At 40.9% G+C, this 20,341-nt stretch overlaps 1 protein-coding gene across 7 annotated transcripts in view; it reads right to left on the bottom strand.

Moving 5' to 3' along the window:
* GAPVD1 (GTPase activating protein and VPS9 domains 1) overlaps window positions 1–11,542 on the bottom strand; it is a 76,143-nt gene extending 64,601 nt beyond the window's left edge. For 6 of the 7 annotated variants that reach the window (XM_010810351.4, XM_010810352.4, XM_010810355.4 and 3 more), the window contains exon 1: window positions 11,425–11,537. The gene's annotated coding sequence lies outside the window, so the exon portion shown is untranslated. 7 annotated transcript variants of the gene reach the window in all.
* Window positions 11,543–20,341: the final 8,799 nt, after the last annotated feature.

Below are 20,341 nucleotides of genomic sequence, written 5' to 3'. Positions count from 1 at the left end.
TATGTCAGTCAGTAGCTGGACAACTCCCCTCTTCTTCGAAAGTTTCAAACTGTCTGACAAAGTTAAGTTTAGTTGGACTTCAGGACTAAATAACCTAAATCCTACTAAACAAATGGTATATGAAAGTTTTGAAAAAGTTACTAGGGACTAACCTAGATTCAGTTCAGTCACTCAGTCGTGTCCGACTCTTTTGCAACCCCGTGAACTGCAGCACGACAGGCCTCCCTGTCCATCACCAACTGCCGGAGTCTACCGAAACCCATGTCCATTGAGTCGGTGATGCCATCCAACCATCTCATCCTCTGTCATCCCCTTCTCCTGCCCTCAATCTTTCCCAGCATCAGGGTCTTTTCAAATGAGTCAGCTCTTCGTATCAGGTGGTCAGTCCTTCCAATGAACATCCAGGACTGATCTGCTTTAGGATGGACTTGTTGGATCTTCTTGCAGTCCAAGGGACTCTCAAGAGTCTTCTCCAACACCACAGTTCAAAAGCATCAATTCTTCCTTAAGTGGCACCAGAACATCTTGGTCACTTCACTCTCTTTCTCTAGAAGCTAACTGGGATTTCCTGTGGGCAAGTGACCTCAGAGAGTAATCAATATTGTCAAAGTGAGCTATGCTCTGAGTGTATCTTCTGCCTTCTTCCAATGTGAGAGAACAGAAAATCAAAATGGCCCTTTATTGGGAAAGGTTAGGAAAATTCAAGATTATCATCTTCCTCCAGTCAACCCTTCAGACTATGAAGAGTCTCATCATCTGAGTAGTCTCATTCCTGGACTCTCCTCCCTACTGCAGGAGAGACACAGGAGACATGGGTTCAATCCCTTGAGTCGGGAAGATCCCCTGACGGAGGAAATGGTAACCTGCTCCAGTTTCCTTGCCTGAAAAAAATCCCATGGACAGAAGAGCCTGGCAGGCTATAGTCAACGGGGTCGCAAAGAGTCGGACACAGCTGAGCATCCACATGCACACACGCACATATGCACACACACGAAGCCTATATCCTCCCTATCTTTAAGTGAACTCAAATTTCTCCTTTGAGGCCCAGCCCCCAAATCTCTTCCCACTGCTAAGTGCTGGGGGAACTGCCTCTAACAAATAGGGTTCGTCCTTCCTCCCTTATGACACTGAGTGGGAAAGTTACTCCATCTTAAAGTCTCTTTCAGTTCTCCTATTCACATCATGGAGAAAACCTAAGCAAGGCCCCAGTTTGTCTTCAACATTTCCCTAACACTTGCTGTGCTGTGCTTAGTCGCTCAGTGGTGTCTGACTCTTTGTGACCCCATGGACTGTAGCCTGTCAGACTCCTCTGTCCATGGGGATTCTCCGGGCAAGAATACTGGACAGGGTTGCCATGCCCTCCTCCAGGGGATCTTCCCAACCCAGGGATCAAACCCAGGTCTCCTGCATTGCAGGCAGATTCTTTACCAGCTGAGCTACCAGGGAAGCCCAACACCTGCTAATCTCTCCTTTCATTAAAGGACAGCAGATCTCAAACTCAGTACTCTTCTACAAACAGCAGTAAGCAAAGTTTTATAACACTGCCGTGTTTTTATTATATTTAATTTGGTTTCTATTTAGGGCAAGAGATAGTAGCCTCTCATTATGGTAAGAACATAAAGCTTCTTTAAAAATATTTTTAAGGGGTCCCCAAAAAAGACATTTCAAATAAACAACAGTAAAGCAGTGTGCAGATTCAGGAAAAGTTCTGATGTTACTTGAGAATCAAGCATGGTAAACAGTTATATACTACTGCCTAGACCTTGACAGAACTGTCAGTTACTTTTTTTGTTCACTATATACGTACATTTCATCATAATATTCATGTACTATTTATACTAATGTGAAAAGGCAAAAAAATGACCGTCATTTTTAATGACCTACTACAATGTTAGCTGTATAGGATTTTAAATACCCACCACTTTTCAGGGATGTATCCAACCCATACCAGAGATGGGTGTTCACTGCAAATTTTTTTTTTAAATAAATATAATCATGTTGAATTACAATGATTTGTCTGCATGTGTTTCCCTTTGCAAGACTTACCTCTTTCGATGCAGGAATAGCTTCTTACTCATTTTATGTTTCTTTAAATTAACATACTCTAAACATCATCAGGTATTAAAAATAATGAACTCAGCTCTTTCCAAAAAATGGACAGACAAGGACAGTAAGGCTTTATTTAACACACTCGTTTCACTCACCCAGTCAACAAATGTTTACTAAACACCTATGAAGTGCAAGGCGCTGATGAACATGACAGGTTAAGGTCTGCTCTTGAGGGACCCGCATTCTCACAGGGATACATGACATTCTGATGACAATTTTGAGTCACTGTCAGAGACTGGATTTCTACACGCCCTCTGTTTAGAATCCTCTGCCTACTCCTCTTAGTGGCCAATTAAGTCCCACTCAGGCAGCGGGGCCCAGCCCAAACTGAGAAGCCTTTACCAGCCTCTTGAGTCAGACATTTTCTCATAGACTATTTGCAACAGAACATTGTTTCCTCAACAAAACTTCAAGTGCCCTGAAACAGGGACACAGTCATCTTGGTATCTCCATTACTTGGCAGAGGAACTGGTGTTTAGCAGGTACTGAATCAACATATAAATTTATAAATAATTAATAAACAAGCGACTGAATGATGAAGAGCAATGTTCCAGTTAGGAATCAGCCAAGCTGCTGCTAACTCAGTTCCAAAATGATTAAAGAACAGCAACCAAATTTAAGTTGGAGACACCTATTAACTTCCCAATGAGTATGTCTGAAATAACTATTAAGGTACCAAAAAAAAGGACATTTCTTCACAATGAAGAAACGTATATCATGAGGGAAAAATATGGAAACGACTGATACTTTCTAAGATCTTTGGTTGACATTTTTGAAACAAAAGTAAAACATTGTTTAAAAAAATAGACTTGGTACCAACTATTCCTGGCAGGAGCACAAGGAACTGAAAGACACACAGCTCTGAAGACGTAAGTACCTAATTCAAAGTCAGATAGTACCCAAAATTCAGAGTACAGCACTTTGTGTTATGACACCAAAACTCCAAACCCTACCAAAAGTAAATAAAATCCAAAGGTCAATTTTACCCCCCCCCCAGATCTATTAATTAATTTTCCAGAGCTAAAAAAGAAAAACCATGAAAACAATGAAATCCAATGCATAACAAACAGCTTGTGGATTAAGCTCAAGTTTTATTAGACCACACAACTGACAAAATAAAACACCTGGACAGCTAATATGCATTACTTAGTAAATACTAATGTAGACTCACTATTTTCATTTAAAAATCTTGACTTTTTAAAATCTTACTTGAAATCATTACTAATGGGATAGTTAAACAAGATGAAGCATGAAAGACATTAAGTAAATTATGGTAACGCCTTCCATGGACTTGCATAGTTGCTAAGTCATGTTCTTTTGTGACCCCTATCAACTGTAGCCTGCCAGGCTCCTCTGTTCACGGGATTTCCCAGGCAAGAATACTGGGATGGGTTGCCATTTCCTTCTCCATGAGATGTTCTTGACTCAGGCATCGAACCTGCGTCTCTTCTCCTGCATTGTCAGGCAGATTCTGTACCGCTGAGCCACCAGGGAAGCGGCTTTCCATGTACTACCACATCATTACTAAGAAGGAGGTAGAGGTTCATGGGACGATGCCTATCAGGTTCCACCAAGTGAAAAAAAGCAAACTGCAGGATGATATGCAAGGTAAGATCCCAGAGGCAGTCCAAGGTTAAAAGGCAAATCCCAGAGCAAGACTTCTTGAGCTCAAATCTCGGTTTTGCTGCTCACTAGTTACGCAGCCTTTTGGAGAAGGCAATGGCACCCCACTCCAGTACTCTCGCCTGGAAAATCCCATGGGCAGAGGAGCCTGGTAGGCTGCAGTCCTTGGGGTCACTACGAGTCGGACACGACTGAGCGACTTCACTTTCACTTTTCACTTTCATGCACTGGAGAAGGAAATGGCAACCCACTCCAGTGTTCTTGCCTGAAGAATCCCAGGGACAGGGGAGCCTGGTGGGCTGCCATCTATGGGGCTGCACAGAGTCGGACACGACTGAAGCGATTTAGCAGTAGCAGTAGCAGTTATGCAGCCTTTGGCTAATTACTTTTCCTTGCCTCAGTTTCTTCATATGCAAATGGATGTAAAACTGAACCTTTGACAGGTATGTTCATAAGGTTTAGAGGGTTTAATGGGTTAACATATGTAAAGCACTTAACAAGAACAAGTGTTAACTATAATTCTGGGGGAAAAAAAAATTCCAAATCATATAGCATGTGCATATACAGGTAGGGAAAAAATTTTTCATTTCTGCATTGTTTTTAGTTTTGTTTTTTAAACAAAGAATATTTATTACTTAAGTAATTCAAAAAAAATTTTAAGGAAAACATAATAAAAACTTGGCACTAAAAGCTCCCCTGCTTAAAGATCTGCTAGTACAATTACTTAAACACTCAGGACCAGACAAATTTTGTGAATAATTAAAACTGTGAAATTTTCCAGTCCAACAAAAAGGACACAGTACTTAATTTCTTGGTACATCTGAACAATAACACACTACACACTAATAAGCAGAATTTCAATGGTATTAAAATTATATCCCCTTTTCCTCCAAAGGCAGTAAGTAACACAAAAAATATCCACCTGATCTAGAAATGTATCAGGAACTTCCATGTTATGTAAGCCTTAATTAATTTCATTAGTCCAAAGTTATATATCACCAAATCTAATTTCCTCCTATTCACCAATCTCTAACGACAACTCACTAAGACATACAGAAATCTGTAGATCAAGGCAAACTAGTGAAAAAAATCCTAAAACCCTTAGAACACTCTACAAACCTCTGAGAGAGAGATTTCACCACCCACATGCTTTGAGGAAGCTTTCGTCCCCAGCATAAACTTAAGTTTCTTCCCTAAATACAGTGGGTGCACAAAACTACCAGATAGAAGAGCAGAAAGAGAACTTTGGGCTTCAGCTGCATTTTTGCTGAGCTGTAATACTGGTAAAGCCTGTTTCAAGATCCAAGAGTACACCCTCAAATTTAAGGAAAGCATGTAAACAGCAGACTGACATGTCTGTGTCATCACATTTACCAAAACGGTACTTCATAAAATTACAAACACTATCAAACTTCAAACAGTATTATTATCACTGTGTTCTACCTAAAAGGAACATTCTGGAGCACAAAAAAAAAAAAAAAAAAATCTCATTAGTCAAACGGCTTTTCAAAAATAAATGAACCATTAAGATGCCTCCATAGAATTATGGAACTTTTAACTTTAGTTTACATAATGCCTACAAAAAAAGAAGTCAATAAATGTTAGGTATTGTTGTCATTATTGCTATCATGATGTTTTGCAATGATGGAATAAAAACTTTACATGAATTTGAGCAAACTCTGGGAGTTGGTGGAGGACAGAGGAGCCTGGCCTGCTGCAGTCCATGGGGTTGAAAAGAGTCAGACTTAGCAACTGAACAGCAACAAACAGAAACTTAGAGGAAAGCTTACTTAATAAGTTACTTTCCATCAGAATCCACGTTGGCCCACCAGGCCCTTGAATAATTCGATATTAAAAAGCACTTTGTTTTAGAGAAATCAAAGTTAGATTCCTTGAGTTCTAAAGAAGGTAAAGATGAAATAAATTCTGTAAAAAGAACTAATCTATTCTTCCCTAAGCCTTTTGGACACAGAAATCCATATTTGTAAACATTTTGCAATTCTGCCATAAGTGCTATGACTTTCAGACCTAATGTATTTTTGTCAGGTAGTCAGGATTTATAAACAGTGGAAGTAAAATTAAGACATGGGTCAGAGTTCTCCATTAGAAAGTGAAAGGAGATAGTTCAGAGTGGGCTGAAAATAGATGACTTTACCCTAAGTCCTAAAAACTTTTAAAATAGATGTACTTAGATAAAATTTGAATTGCTTGGGAAGATAATTTGATTCTGATCCTGAAAAAAAGGGAATAGGTTAACATCCCTTGATTAAATATTCTGTCTTTTAAATTTCCCAATATTAATCCTTTCAAAGACTCAGAGAAAATAAATTGAAAGTATAAATTAGGAAGAGAAAAAAATAGAACCGAACACGTTTGATGACTAGTCTCCAGCGTGGGTGTACAGGCGTTACATGGGAGCAAGACCAAGCAGGCACCCTTTCAGACAGACATCTTAAATTAATGAGCAGACATCTTGCCTGTTTATACAGTTACAGTCTGCTTAAAGCCTTGTATTGTTTATCATCATTTTATTGAAGTATAGTTGATTACAATATTGTGTTAATGTCAGGTATACAGCAAAGTGACTCAGATATGTATATCTATCTATCTTTTATCTATTGGCAAAGAATCCACCTGCCAATGCAGGAGACCCAAGACACGAGGGTTTGATCCCTGGGTGGGAAAGATCCCCTGGAGTAGGAAATGGCAATCTGATCCAGTATTTCTGCCTGGAAAATTCCATGGGCAAGAGGAGCTTGGTGGGCTACAGTCCTTGGGGTCATGAAGAGTCAGACACAATTGAGCACACACACAAGTAGATACATACATATAGAAATCTATCTATATATTGATAGATATCTTTTTTAAGATTATTTTCCATTATAGGTTATTATAAGACACTGGTTATAATTCCCTGTGCCATACAGTAAATCCTTGTTGCTTATCTATTTTATGTACAGCAGTCTGTATCTGTCGATCCAATATTCCTAATTTATCCCACCAACCCCCTACCCCCTTTCCCCTTTGATAACCATAGGTTTATTTTCTATGTCTATGTTTTTGTTTTGAATATAAAGTCATTTGCATTATTTTTAGATTCCACATATAAGTGATATCATATATTTGTCTTTCTCTGACTTACTAAGTACAATATTTTCTAGGTCCACTCAAGTTACTGCAAATGGCAACATTTCATTCTTTTTTATGTAGTCTTGTCTTTTTTAAACGGTTTACAGAAAAGGTGAATACAAAGATAATTTTGGCTTAATATATACAATTTAATTACACTGTTAGCATTAAGTTATATTTTCCTTTTGGGTATACATACTTAATAAGTATTTAGTTTATCTTCAAACTTAGAAAAGAAAAAAGACATTATAAAGACCCTTAGGAAGTCTGTATTTTCTTAAACATTTGCTCAACCATTTATTTATTAAATATGAGAACTTGAAGTATCAATAGATATTCATCACTTTTTTTGACCTTTGAATTGCAGAGTTCAAAACTGGGTTTCAGCTTAGAAACAGTGAAGAACTTCCCTTTTGAAAATATTTTTACAAAATCGTAATACATACTGAAACATAATCCAAAAAATAAGAAAATATAGGTAAACACAAAGAAGGAAATTTTAATTATCTATAATTTTACAAGCCACAAGTCAAACAATTTGTGTCAAAAGCTTTTTCTGTACACAATACAGAAACTGTTCCTTTACAAATGAAAATATCTTGATTAGGATTTAAGAGTTAAAGCCACAAATAATTCTATGCAAACATATAGAATTTGTGTTCTATGCAGTTCAAATGTAAAAAATCAAAAACACAGCTAAAATCCTTTCTTACCTAAGAAAACATTAACTACAGAGAAGGAAAGCTGAAGGGGAAATTTTAATTAATCACTTGAGAAGAAATTGTTCTTCAATTATTTTTGGTCTTTCCTAAGCAAGTAAAAAGGATTCCACTTATTTTTTAAAATTTATTTTTAATTGGAGGATAATTGCTTTATAATGTCATGCTGGTTTCTGCTATACAACACTGTAACTCTGCCCTAAGTACACATATATCCCCTCCCTCTTGAACATCCCTTCCATGCCCCCAATCCACCCCAAGGATCCCACTTATATCAGACTTTTTTATTTTAAATTTATCAGACTTTTAACACCTCAAAAAAATCATACTTTATCCTGGAGAATGTGTAACCAACGCCCCAATACACTCACTACTAAAAATAATAATAACAAATAAAAGTGAAACATCTTACAATTGGGAATGTATCTACTTTCCTGCTGCAATTTTCTGCAAATATCAGGGGCAATTTTTCCAAATAAACTAATCTAAACTGAAGCACATTCCATTTAAAGAGTGGCAAATTTTGTATTGTTAGGGGCACCCAACAAAAGTTAATACATATTGTTGCCATTTCCAGAATGCCATTCTCAGGCAGTATCACCTTGTATGGTGCTAAGTGTCACCACTGGAAAATTGCTCACAAACTCACAGTAAAGCCGACTGGGTGAAGTGGGAAGTGACATCACTGTGACAGTGCCCGAGAAGGCACCAGAGAGCAGTGGCTGTTTTAAGGTCAGGGACGTGGCATGAAGGTGGAAAAGGGTGAAAGCACGTTGAAAGTTGGAATGCCAAAAGATAACTAGCAATTACTGAGTGAAAGCCATGTTCCTGAAGTTACTTCTGGGGTTAATCCTATATGACAGCTATTTATCACCTCCATTATACAGATGAGGAAATAGCTTTAGAGAAGTCAAATAACTTACTGCCTAATCATCCAGCTATTATGCAGCAGACAAGGAATTCAAGACTAGATCTGTTTGACTCCACACCCCACACTCTTCATTTCCCCAGGCTGCCTCTCTGGTTCTTCAGCATAGAGACTTCAAGTTCCCTGTGAGCAATGTCACTGTGGTGGGCTCTAGGAGGGAGAGATCCATCTGGAGGCAAATGGTCACATACTTTCATGGGGAGCCTAGATTTCTCAGCCTCTGTTCATCCCAAACTGCCTTTATACATAATCTTTTCTTCCAGTTTTCCTGTTACAGACCTAACGCGCTGGTTGGATGGATGGATGGATGGGAGTGAGGTGGGGGCGAGCTGTTGATTTAGATGTTTATTTGATTTACAAACTCCTCTGTCCTTGTCTTTGTTCAAGTTGTTCCCTGTACCCAAAGCCTTTCTCCAGTATCCCTGTAGCTAATCACATCTACGACTGAATGTCCAGTTCAAATGACATATCCACACAGCATTCCCCAATCTCCACTCTCCCATTTAGTAGTAGTAGCTCCAATCTAAATTCTCTTCATCTTTTAGGTATAAATATATACAAATATACAAATAATACGATGCCAGATAGGTACACGCTATAAATAAAATAAAGGGGCAGGGGAGAAAGAATGACGAAAGAGGCAGTGTAAGGTCACAGAAAGATCTGGCAAGACCTCCCCAAGGCAGTGATTTTAATACGGTGTGTTTAAGTCAACACAAACTATTTCAGCACCAACATCTATTTCACAAAAGACTCTTCCTCAGCTTTCCATACCCTCCCCTAATCCTTTCTAGAAAAAGTCTGCTGCACTAGTTTTTCATTATAGCTATTATTTTAGAGGGGAAAATATCTCACACAAGATGCTGACAGGTGCTTTACAAACAGGTGCAAACTTCCAGTCACACATATTCTGAAAAAATGTTAACAGTGATTTGTCAGTGAGAAGTCTGAGGCCAAAAAGAAGCTGAACTACAAGAATTTAAAATGAAATTTCAAGAAAAAGACTTAGTAACTCTTCAACTCTAAGCTGTACTTTACTGTCTGTCATGTATGAAAAGAACGGCAACAGGAAAACAGACTCGAAGAGAGATCCTGCAGTTTTTCTCTTAATGACAGAAAAATTAGTCTGGGGAATTCCCTGGCAGTCAGTACTCTCACCGCCAGGGTCCGCGTTTGATCCCTGGTCACAGAACTAAGATCCCACAATCCTCACGGTGTGGCCCACCACCCCGCATCCCCAAAAAGATAGAAAAATTAGAATATCCTCCCCCCCTTTAAAAGTCACACTACCTACATGACTTAAAGAAAAACAGCACACACTAAAATTTTCTTTCACGGACTTACACAAGAGTTTGGAGGGCTCAATTCCTTTAATCACTTAGAACCAGGAGGTGCCTTTATACAAAAATCTAAGGGCCAAAGTACTCACTTCCCTTTCTTCCTCAGATTATTTTGCTGATTCCTCAGTACCTTGAGTGAAATATCTGTGGTCCATACTATTTTTCAAAACTATTACTCTGATTACAGTCAGATTTTTTTATTTCCCTGAATACAAAAATTCCCTCTTTCATCTACACTATTGTCGTATCTGCTTTGACTTTTTTCTTATCTAATGATTCAAATATTCTTGAAAGCCAAATTACAGATCCCCAAAACTTACTTCTGCTTCAGAAATTCTTAGTCTTTTTGAGCCGTGGGTCTCTTTGGTAGTCTGGTGAAGCCTACGGACCCCCCTTTCAGATTGCTTTTAAATGCATAATTAACTATATGCGACTACAAAAGAAACTAATTATACTGAACTATTAGCAAAAGAATGAAAAAAAAACCCTGATATTGTAATATATGTGCACCTTTATTATCAAATTAAATAACAAGGTCTAACAGTGGGTCTGATAATACCATAATCCAAAGAAATTATAAGCATAAATGATACTTTTTTTACTGGAGTGTATCATAAATGATATTTTGAGATACCCGCAACACCTGTAAACATGACACAAAAATACCTATTATTTACATTGGTGACAAAGTCACAGGCATCGCTAACTCTACTGTGGTTTGTTGCTTATATTCGTAAGTGAAGGAAATGACAATACAGTCATCAGATAATAAAGACGCGTTTTGTTCTCATTCTAGTTCAAGGAGCTCCTGAATTCTATCCACCAACTGGTGAATCCCAGGTTTAAAATCCTTTCTAGTTTAAAGCCTCGATCAAACTGATTTTTAGCACAAATTTAAAAATAAAAACACTGAGTTCTCCTTTGACTAACCTCTCATCTGAACGGACCACCACGCCTTCCTGTTTTTACGCAGATTTACAGACAGAACTACCTGTTTATTTCTCTTCTTTGCTTAGCCAGCACTCGTTTACATTTTGCCAGTCAATGAAAGACGAAGTTGAAGGAAAGGCGATGGAAGCAACCGACAGCTTCATATTTACAGACCTCCAACAGGAAGTGGAAAGATGCCAAGTATGGTGTGTATGTTTCTGGTAGGTGGGCTGCCCCTCCACCCCCAGACCCTTGAGTCCAGCTTGTCAAGAGTCTCCGAACCAAGACATCTTCACCAGCGGCACTCAGAGGACACTGCACCTTCTCGACTCCCATTCTCAGTTCTCCAGCTGCCAGGTCGCTCGCCTCTGGCTCTCCTTTCCCATCCCATCCCCCACGCGTCCCTCCCTCTTGTCCGCCCCAGGCTGCCTGGTCCCCAGCGCGCCGCCTCCTCTCCCCTCGGACCGAACCGTGTGCCCCCGGCACCACGTTTCCCCTCGCTAGAGGGAAAGGCCCAGGGCCCAGGGGTCAGCTGGACCCGGTGGCCCGCCGTCAGGCGCAGGCTGCGGCCCTAGGCCGGAGCAGCACCGCCGCCAGGCAAGGAGCCCGCGCACTGGGCGCGGGGTGATCGGGGACGTGCACTTACCGAGAAGATCATGCGGAGGAAGGCACCGAGGTGTGCGTCGGACCGTCACTCGGCCTCGGAGCCGTCGCTCTCGCCGCGAACTGCCACCGCCGCTGCCCCTGCCGCCGCCACTCGTTAGTTGGCTTCCCTGCGTCCTGCGGCGGCGCTGCCGCCAAGTCATCGCGCTTGCGCAGAGCCGCGGGGACCTCTGGGACTAGTAGTTCGGACCCGCGACCAGCGGCGCCTCTTCCGCTTTTACCCCCCACCCCCCGACCCCGAGTCCGCCACGGGCTGGAGCCGTCTTCAGCGGCTGGGTTACCGCGAAAGGGCTTCCAGAGACTTGTTCGCCAAAGACTCCCTCTTGCTTTCGCGTAGGGTACCGCTGAATGTTAAAAAATCCTTCTGAGCAAGTATGTGTAAAGTAAAACAATTTATAGCAGTTATGTTTTAGGTGACAAGTGTCACTTGACCAGAACACATCATTCCAAACCCATATAGCTCTCTCTTCTTCCTTTCTGTTAAAAGTGTCACTAATTGCCTTTAATGACATCTGGGTTTTCAGTCTTAAACCTGATTTCCCACTATGTTTATCAAACTTTACTTACTGTAAACTTGACCATACAGTTTTTAGGTCGATTGACAATTTAATACAATTTTTAAAAAATAACAATTCACATATATTCAAATGTCAGGTTAACTGAACACTCCTATAAACCTTGGAATTGGAAGACAGCTTAAAAGTCATTAGTCCAACTTCCTCCGGGCATGAATTCCCTCTTGTACACTCCCACCAGATAGGCGTCCGACTTCTATTTCAACAGTTCAAATTTCAGAGCGCTCACTTACTTAAGTAAGACAGCCTGCTCAACTGTTGGGCAGTGTTTAATGTTAGAAAGTTCTCCTGCTGAACCAAAATCTATTTCCCTTTTACTTCCTTCCACCTCTAGTAGTTATGCTGCTTAGAGCAATATAGAATGTTTTCCCCTTGAGTCTTTCAAAAACTTGAACACAATAATTATATCTTCCAACACTAGGCGTCTCCAGACCAAAAAAAAAAAAAAAAAAGTGATAATTGTCAGTTTTGCAGCAACTTAAATATGATTCAGCTCCCAGACTGCTTTCCATTTAGTCATTCTCCTTGATGTATTATCTTTAGAAATTGTCAAAATTTGCCTCGGATTTATTGCCTCTGTTTTTTTTTTTAAATCACAAGAGCATTCTGTGGTAAGCTCATCAGGTATTATTGCTATCATATTGCCATTCAGCTGACTCAAGAATTAGAGATTATTCCACAGATGTATTATAAAACATTGTCCAAAGCAACCAGAGGCTTCCCTTGTGGCTCAGATGCTAGCTGCTGCTGTTAAGTCGCTTCAGTCGTGTCCGACTCTGAGCAACCCCAGGGACGGCAGCCCACCAGGCTCTGCTGTCCCTGGGATTCTCCAGGCAAGAACACTGGAGTGGGTTGCCATTTCCTTCTCCAATGCATGAAAGTGAAGTCACTCAGTCGTGTCCAACTCTTTGTGACCCCATGGACTGCAGCCTACCAGGCTCCTCCATCCATGGGATTTTCCAGGCAAGAGTACTGGAGTGGGTTGCCATTGCCTTTTCCATCAGATGGTGGAGTCCGCCTGTAATGCAGGAAACCTGTGTTCAATCCCTGGGTGGAGAGGATCCTCTGGAGGAGGGCATGGCAATCCATTCCAGTATTCTTGCCTGGAGAATCCCATGGACAGAGAAGCTTGGTGGGTGCATAGAGTCAGACATGACTGAGCAACTAACACACACACACATACACCTACACACACACACACACACACACACACACACACAGCAACCAGTGAATGAAAAAAGCAACAGAATATGGTTTATTATTTAGGGTAAAAGGATAATCACACAGATTAAGGATCATAAATATAAGCTGTTATAAAGTGCATTCAGATTCCTGGTGAAAATATTCATCACGTTGATGGGCCATGACTTTAGGCAGGAAGTAACACTTCAAATTTACTGAATGGTTGGATTTCAAGAAAGAAATGGCATATCACTAAGGAAGAGTCCAGCAAAATGAAATGCATTCACAGTTGGCTCTCACTTAACAATGAGTACAGTGCTATAAATGGGCTGGAGCACACAAGCCAGGTTAAAGGGGAAGGAAATAACCCCCGAAGTTGCGAAAAGTTCTTAAGGGTTGTGAAGAAATTGCAGTGTGTAGTAAGTAAAAAGAATACCGGGATGGTCAGTTAGTCATTCTGAGTCCTCTGTCAATCTATAAATGAAGAACTTGACCTAGATAAGTAGTTCTCAATATTTTCTTCCAGCTAGTACATCCAAGGAACACAACCTGCACATCAGAACAAGGGATCACCAGACTCCCTGGTGGCACAGTGGATAAGAATCCACCTGCAAATGCAGGGCACTCCGGCTCCATCCCTGGTCCAGGAAGATTCCACATGCCACAGAGCAACTAAGCCCCAGAGCCGCGACGACTGAACTGTGCTCTAGAGCCCCGAAAGCCAAAACGACTGAGCTGTGCTCTAGAGCCCTGAGAGCCACAACTACTGAGCCTGTCTGCAGCCTGTACACCTAGAGCCCAGGCTCCACAACAAAAGAAAGCAGCACAATGAGAAGCCCATGCATGGCAACAAAGAGTAACCCCCACTCACCGCAACTAGCTGTGCAAAGCAGTGAAGACCCACCGCAGCCAAAAAAAACGAGAAAAGGATCACTGTAACAGTAATTCTTGTGGAATATGAAGATTATCCTGAACACTTTTTACACAAAGACAAGTGAACTCAGGAGGTGAAAAGATGCTCAGAATCAATTAATAGTACACTTTATGGGAAGAGAGGGCTTCCCTGATAGCTCAGTTGGTAAAGAATTTGCCTGCAATGCAGGAGACCCCCAGTTTGATTCCTGGGTCAGGAAGATACCCTGGAGAAGGGATAGGCTACCCAATCCAGCATTCTTGGGCTTCCCTTGTGGCTCAGCTGGTAAAGAATACGCCTGCAATGTGGGAGACCTGGGTTTGATCCCTGGGTTGGGAAGATCCCCTGGAGAAGGGAAAGACTACGGACTCCAGTATCCTGGCCTGGAGAATTCCATGGATTACAGTCCATGGTATTGCAAAGAGTCGGACATGACTGAGCGACTTTCACTTCACTACAAAGGGAGAGAACCCCATTTTGTTCACCACTGTCTCTCTGGAACCTGCCATACTACCTACTTAGAATGTAATACATATTTTCTTTTTTTTTTTTTAATGAATGGGATGAATAAACAGTGAGCTGTGGTCAAAGCACTTTTCTTTCCACTACATCACGGAACTTTCCTTGACATACAGAGAAAATGAAATTACTTGTTCATACCCACAGAAATCATGCCAGATCTAGATTAGAGCTCAGTTCTTGAGACTCTCGACCTCATAATCCCCAGACTACTCTGCCACAGAAGCAGAGAGCAGTGACAAACTCAATCTTTTTTAAGTGTTCTCTTTCCTTTTGTTTGTGCACAGCCAGTACTTGGAGGCAAGACAAGAAAGCAGGTGCTACGTCAAGTGATTTGAGGGGCTTTTGGTATTTCCAGACAAAAATATTTTTTCCTCATGTCCATGATAGCTCTCTGAAATGTCATCATTAGTGATAGAAACATTGAATCCTGGATGTTAGAGCTGTATCAGAGATCACCTAGTCCAAAGTTGCATTCATTTGAATTTAGAGGCTGTCCCTCAAGAGATCCTGATTAAAAACTACATGCCCCTGGAAAAAGTAAAATTTACATTATTGTGCATCAATATGTAGGAGAAAAAGCAAGAGAGTTCCAGAAAAACATCTATTTCTGCTTTATTGACTATGCCAAAACCTTTGACTGTGTGGATCACAATAAACTGTGGAAAATTCTTAAAGAGATGGGAATACCAGACCACCCGACATGCAGGTCATGAAATCTGTATGCAGGTCAGGAAGCAATAGTTAGGATTGGACGTGGAACAACAGACTGGTTCCAAATAGGAAAAGGAGTACATCAAGGCTGTATACTGTCACCCTGCTTATTTAACAAATGCAGAGTACATCATGAGAAACACTGGGCTGGAAGAAGCACAAGTAGGAATCAAGATTGCCCGGAGAAATATCAATCACCTCAGATATGCAGGTGACACCACCCTTATGGCAGAAAGTGAAGAGGAACTAAAAAGCCTCTTGATGAAAGTGAAAAAGGTGGCTTAAAGCTCAACATTCAGAAAACGAAGATCATGGCATCCGGTCCCATCACTTCATGGGAAATAGATGGGGAAACAGTGGAAACAGTGTCAGACTTTATTTTGGGGGGCTCCAAAATCACTGCAGATGGTGATTGCAGCCATGAAATTAAAAGACACTTACGCCTTGGAAGGAAAGTTATGCCAACCTAGACAGCATATTCAAAAGCAGAGACATTACGTTGCCAACAAAGGTCCGTCTAGTCAAGGCTATGGTTTTTCCAGTGGTCATGTATGGATGTGAGAGTTGGACTGTGAAGAAAGCTGAGCGCCAAAGAATTGATGCTTTTGAACTGTGGTGTTGGAGAAGACTCTTGAGAGTCCCTTGGACTGCAAGGAGATCCAACCAGTCCATTCTGAAGGAGATCAGCCCTGGGATTTCTTTGGAAGGAATGATGCTGAAGCTGAAACTCGAGTACTTTGGCCACCTCATGTGAAGAGTTGACTCATTGGAAAAGACTCTGATGCTGGGAGGGATTGGGGGCAGGAGGAGCAGGGGACGACAGAGAATGAGATGGCTGGATGGCATCACCGACTCGATGGACGTAAGTTTGAGTGAACTCCGGGAGTTGGTGATAGAGAGGGAGGCCTGGTGTGCTGCGATTCATGGGGTCGAAAAGAGTCGGACACGACTGAGTGACTGAACTGAACTGAACTGAACCCACTCCAGTATTCTGGCCTGGAGAAGTCCATGGATTACAGTCCATAGTGTCGCAAAGAGTCAGACACTTTCACTTTCCCACCTTTCCACTTTGGTGACCATAAGTTTGTTTTCTAAGTCTGTGAGTTTCTGTTTTGTAAATAAGCTCATTTGTATCATTTTTTAGAATCTATATATAAGCAATACCACATGATATTTGTCTTTGTATGATTTACTTCACTAAGTATGATAATCTCTAGGCCCATCCACGTTGTGTATCATATATATATTTTATAAGAACAAGAATGAATATATTGCTTGCTGGATTGAAAGTAGACTTTACACAAGAAATGTAGTAAACAGAAAACAACTAAGTTAGCCTTTAGCATTGAATGTTTGCCAGCTGTTTGAGTTTGAATTATGTCAAAGTATAACATTTATATTTTGACTTATGATAAAAAGCTTTGACCTGCATCCTCTGGTTTTACCCTAATAACAACCAAATGGGATAGATAGGATTGGTGATGTCTCTGTTTTACAGTTTTACACCAACTCCCAGAGTTTACTCAGACTCACATCCATCGAGTCAGTGATGCCATCCAGCCATCTCATCCTCTGTCGTCCCCTGCTCCTCCTGCCCCCAATCCCTCCCAGCATCAGAGTCTTTTCCAATGAGTCAATTCTTTGCATGAGGTGGCCAAAGTACTGGAGTTTCAGCCTTAGCATCATTCCTTCCAAAGAAATCCCAGGGCTGATCTCCTTCAGAATGGACTGGTTGGATCTCCTTGCAGTCCAAGGGACTCCCAAGAGTCTTCTCCAACACCACAGTTCAAAAGCATCAGTTCTTCAGCACTCAGCTTTCTTCACAGTCCAACTCTCACATCCATACATGACCACTGGAAAAACCATAGCCTTGACTAGACGGACCTTTGTTGGCAACGTAATGTCTCTGCTTTTCAATATGCTAACTAGGTTGGTCATGACTTTCTTCCAAGGAGTAAGCATCTTTTAATTTCATGGCTGCAGTCACCATCTGCAGTGATTTTGGAGCCCCAAAATATAAAGTCTGACACTGGTTCCACTGTTTCTCCATCTATTTCCCATAAAGTGATGGGACCAGATGCCATGATCGTCGTTTTCTGAATGTTGAGTTTTAAGCCAACTTTTTCACTCTCCTCTTTTACCTTCATTAAGAGGCTTTTTAGTTCCTCTTCACTTTCTGCTATAAGGGTGATGTCACCTGCATATCTGAGGTTATTGATATTTCTCCCAGCAATCTTGATTCCAGCTTGTGCTTCTTCCAGCCCAGCGTTTCTCATGATGTACTCTGCATAGAAGTTAAACAAGCAGGGTGACAATATACAGCCTTGACGGACTCCTTTTCCTATTTGGAACCAGTCTGTTGTTCCATGTCCAGTTTGAACTGTTGCTTCCTGACCTGCATACAGATTTCTCAAGAGGCAGATCAGGTGGTCTGGTATTCCCATCTCTTTCAGAATTTTCCACAGTTTATTGTGATCCACACAGTCAAAGGCTTTGGCATAGTCAATAAAGCAGAAATAGATGTTTTTCTGGAACTCTCTTGCTTTTTCCATGATCCAGCGGATGTTGACAATTTGATCTCTGGTTCCTCTGCCTTTTCTAAAACCAGCTTGAACATCAGGAAGTTCACAGTTCACGTATTGCTGAAGCCTGGCTTGGAGAATTTTGAGCATTACTTTACTAGCGTGTGAGATGAGTGCAATTGTGAGGTAGTTTGAGCATTCTTTGGCATTGCCTTTCTTTGGGATTGGAATGAAAACTGACATTTTCCAGTCCTGTGGCCGCTGCTGAGTTTTCTAAATTTGCTGGCATATTGAGTGCAGCACTTTCACAGCATCATCTTTCAGGATTTGGAATAGCTCAACTGGAATTCCATCACCTCCACTAGCTTTGTTCGTAGTGATGCTTTCTAAGGCCCACTTGACTTCACATTCCAGGATGTCTGGCTCTAGGTGAGTGATCACACCATCGTGATTATCTGGGTAATGAAGATCTTTTTTGTACAGTTCTTCTGTGTATTCTTGCCACCTCTTCTTAATATCTTCTGTTTCTGTTAGGTCCATACCATTTCTGTCCTTTATCGAGCCCATCTTTGCATGAAATGTTTCCTTGGTATCTCTAATTTTCTTGAAGAGATCTCTAGTCTTTCCCATTCTGTTGTTTTCCTGTATTTCTTTGCATTGATTGCTGAGGAAGGCTTTCTTATCTTCTTGCTATTCTTTGGAACTCTGCAGTGGGTAGCCTTTCCCTTTTCCAAGGGATCTTTCCAACCCGAGGATCGAACCTAGGTCTCCCACATTGCATGCGGATTCCTTACCAGCTGAGCCACAAGGGAAGGCCAAGAGTACTGGAGTGGCTAGCCTATCCCTTTTCCAGTGGATCTTCCTGACCCAGGAATCACACTGAGGTCTCCTGCATGGCAGGTGGATTATTTACCAACTGAACTATCAGGTAAAGGTGGGGGAGAGGGATAAATTAGGAGGTTGGGATTAACATATATACACTGCTACTGCTGCTGCTAAGTCTTTTCAGTGGTGTCCGACTCTGTGCGACCCCAGAGACGGCCGCCCACCAGGCTCCCCCATCCTGGGATTCTCCAGGCAAGAACACTGGAGTGGGTTGCCATTTCCTTCTCCAGTGCATGAAAGTGAAAAGTGAAAGTGAAGTCGCTCAGTTGTGCCCGACTCTTAGCAGCCCCATGGACTGCAGCCTACCAGGCTCCTCCATCCATGGGATTGTCCAGGCAACAGTACTGGAGTGGGGTGCCATTGCCTTCTCCGCCAATATATACACTACTGTATATAAAAAAGATAAGCAATAAGGACCTACTGGATAGCATAGGGAACTCTACTCAATACTTTGTAATATAGAAAAGGAATCCAAAAAATAATAGAAGTATGTATAACTAAATCATTTTGCTGTACATCTGAAACTAACAAAACATTGTAAATGAACTATACTCCAATATAAAATGAAAAAATTTATTTTAAAAAAATGAATAAAAAAAAGAAAATTAAAAATTTTAAATGTATACAATATAAAGAGGTCAAAAATTCCTCTTGATTCCCATCCAATTCCATCCAGGAGCCGAGCTTGTCAACTCGAGAGGTATGCATCCAGATTTGGCACATGGTGGGGTGTTTAACACAAATAGAATCACATTGTATATATTGTTCCATGTTCTGTAATACTTTTTCCATGTAATAATAAATCCTGGCATCTTTCCATATAGATACATAAAAATCTACCTCATTGTTTTGAACCTTACACAATATTTCCATAGTATACTCTACCCTAGTTTAGTTTAGCATCTCCTATTGATAGGTCTTTAGGTTGACTCATCACACTTTGAGTAACAAAAAAATACATGTGAATTAACTATATGTTATGTCTTAATGGGAACATTTTTCTAAACCTCTGGAAAATCCAAGAAGACAGGCATGGATGCTGTCCTAATCACAGGTGGCAAAGAGTTCCTTCACAAAACCCTTCTTTGCACGTGTACAGTCCAGTTGCAAGTAGAGAACAAGATTGCAGCCATAGCCTTATTCCATGCTCTGTGCCCTTGCTTGTCCTGCACTGGCCCCCACTGGCAGGTTCAGAAATACAGATATTCAGAGGTCGATTTACTGTGAAGCTGATGTAGCTTTTGATTTAAGGCAGTGTATTAATGTATTCACATAGTCATTTAGTTTTGTAACATATGCCAAGGAATTTTAAATTATTGGCTAAATTGAGAACAACAGATAAAAGCCTAAAATTTGAGACTACTGGAAATGATAAAAATGACTCCTGTAGAACAGGATCATAAATCATGCAACTCATACTTAAGGGCAATGAAATCTACTATAAAACTTATTTTTCTACCTTTGCAAGTTATGTGCAGAATGATAGGAGCTATAATGTTAATGCAACATAAAACTTTGGTGCATTATCTGTATTTGAATTTAACTGACGACTAATTACAATGCATGGGCTTCCCCTATGGCTCAGCAGTA

The sequence above is a fragment of the Bos taurus genome, chromosome 11, assembly GCF_002263795.3.
Source record: "Bos taurus isolate L1 Dominette 01449 registration number 42190680 breed Hereford chromosome 11, ARS-UCD2.0, whole genome shotgun sequence".
NCBI lineage: Eukaryota > Metazoa > Chordata > Mammalia > Artiodactyla > Bovidae > Bos > Bos taurus.
This window is presented reverse-complemented; position numbering and strand designations above follow the sequence as displayed.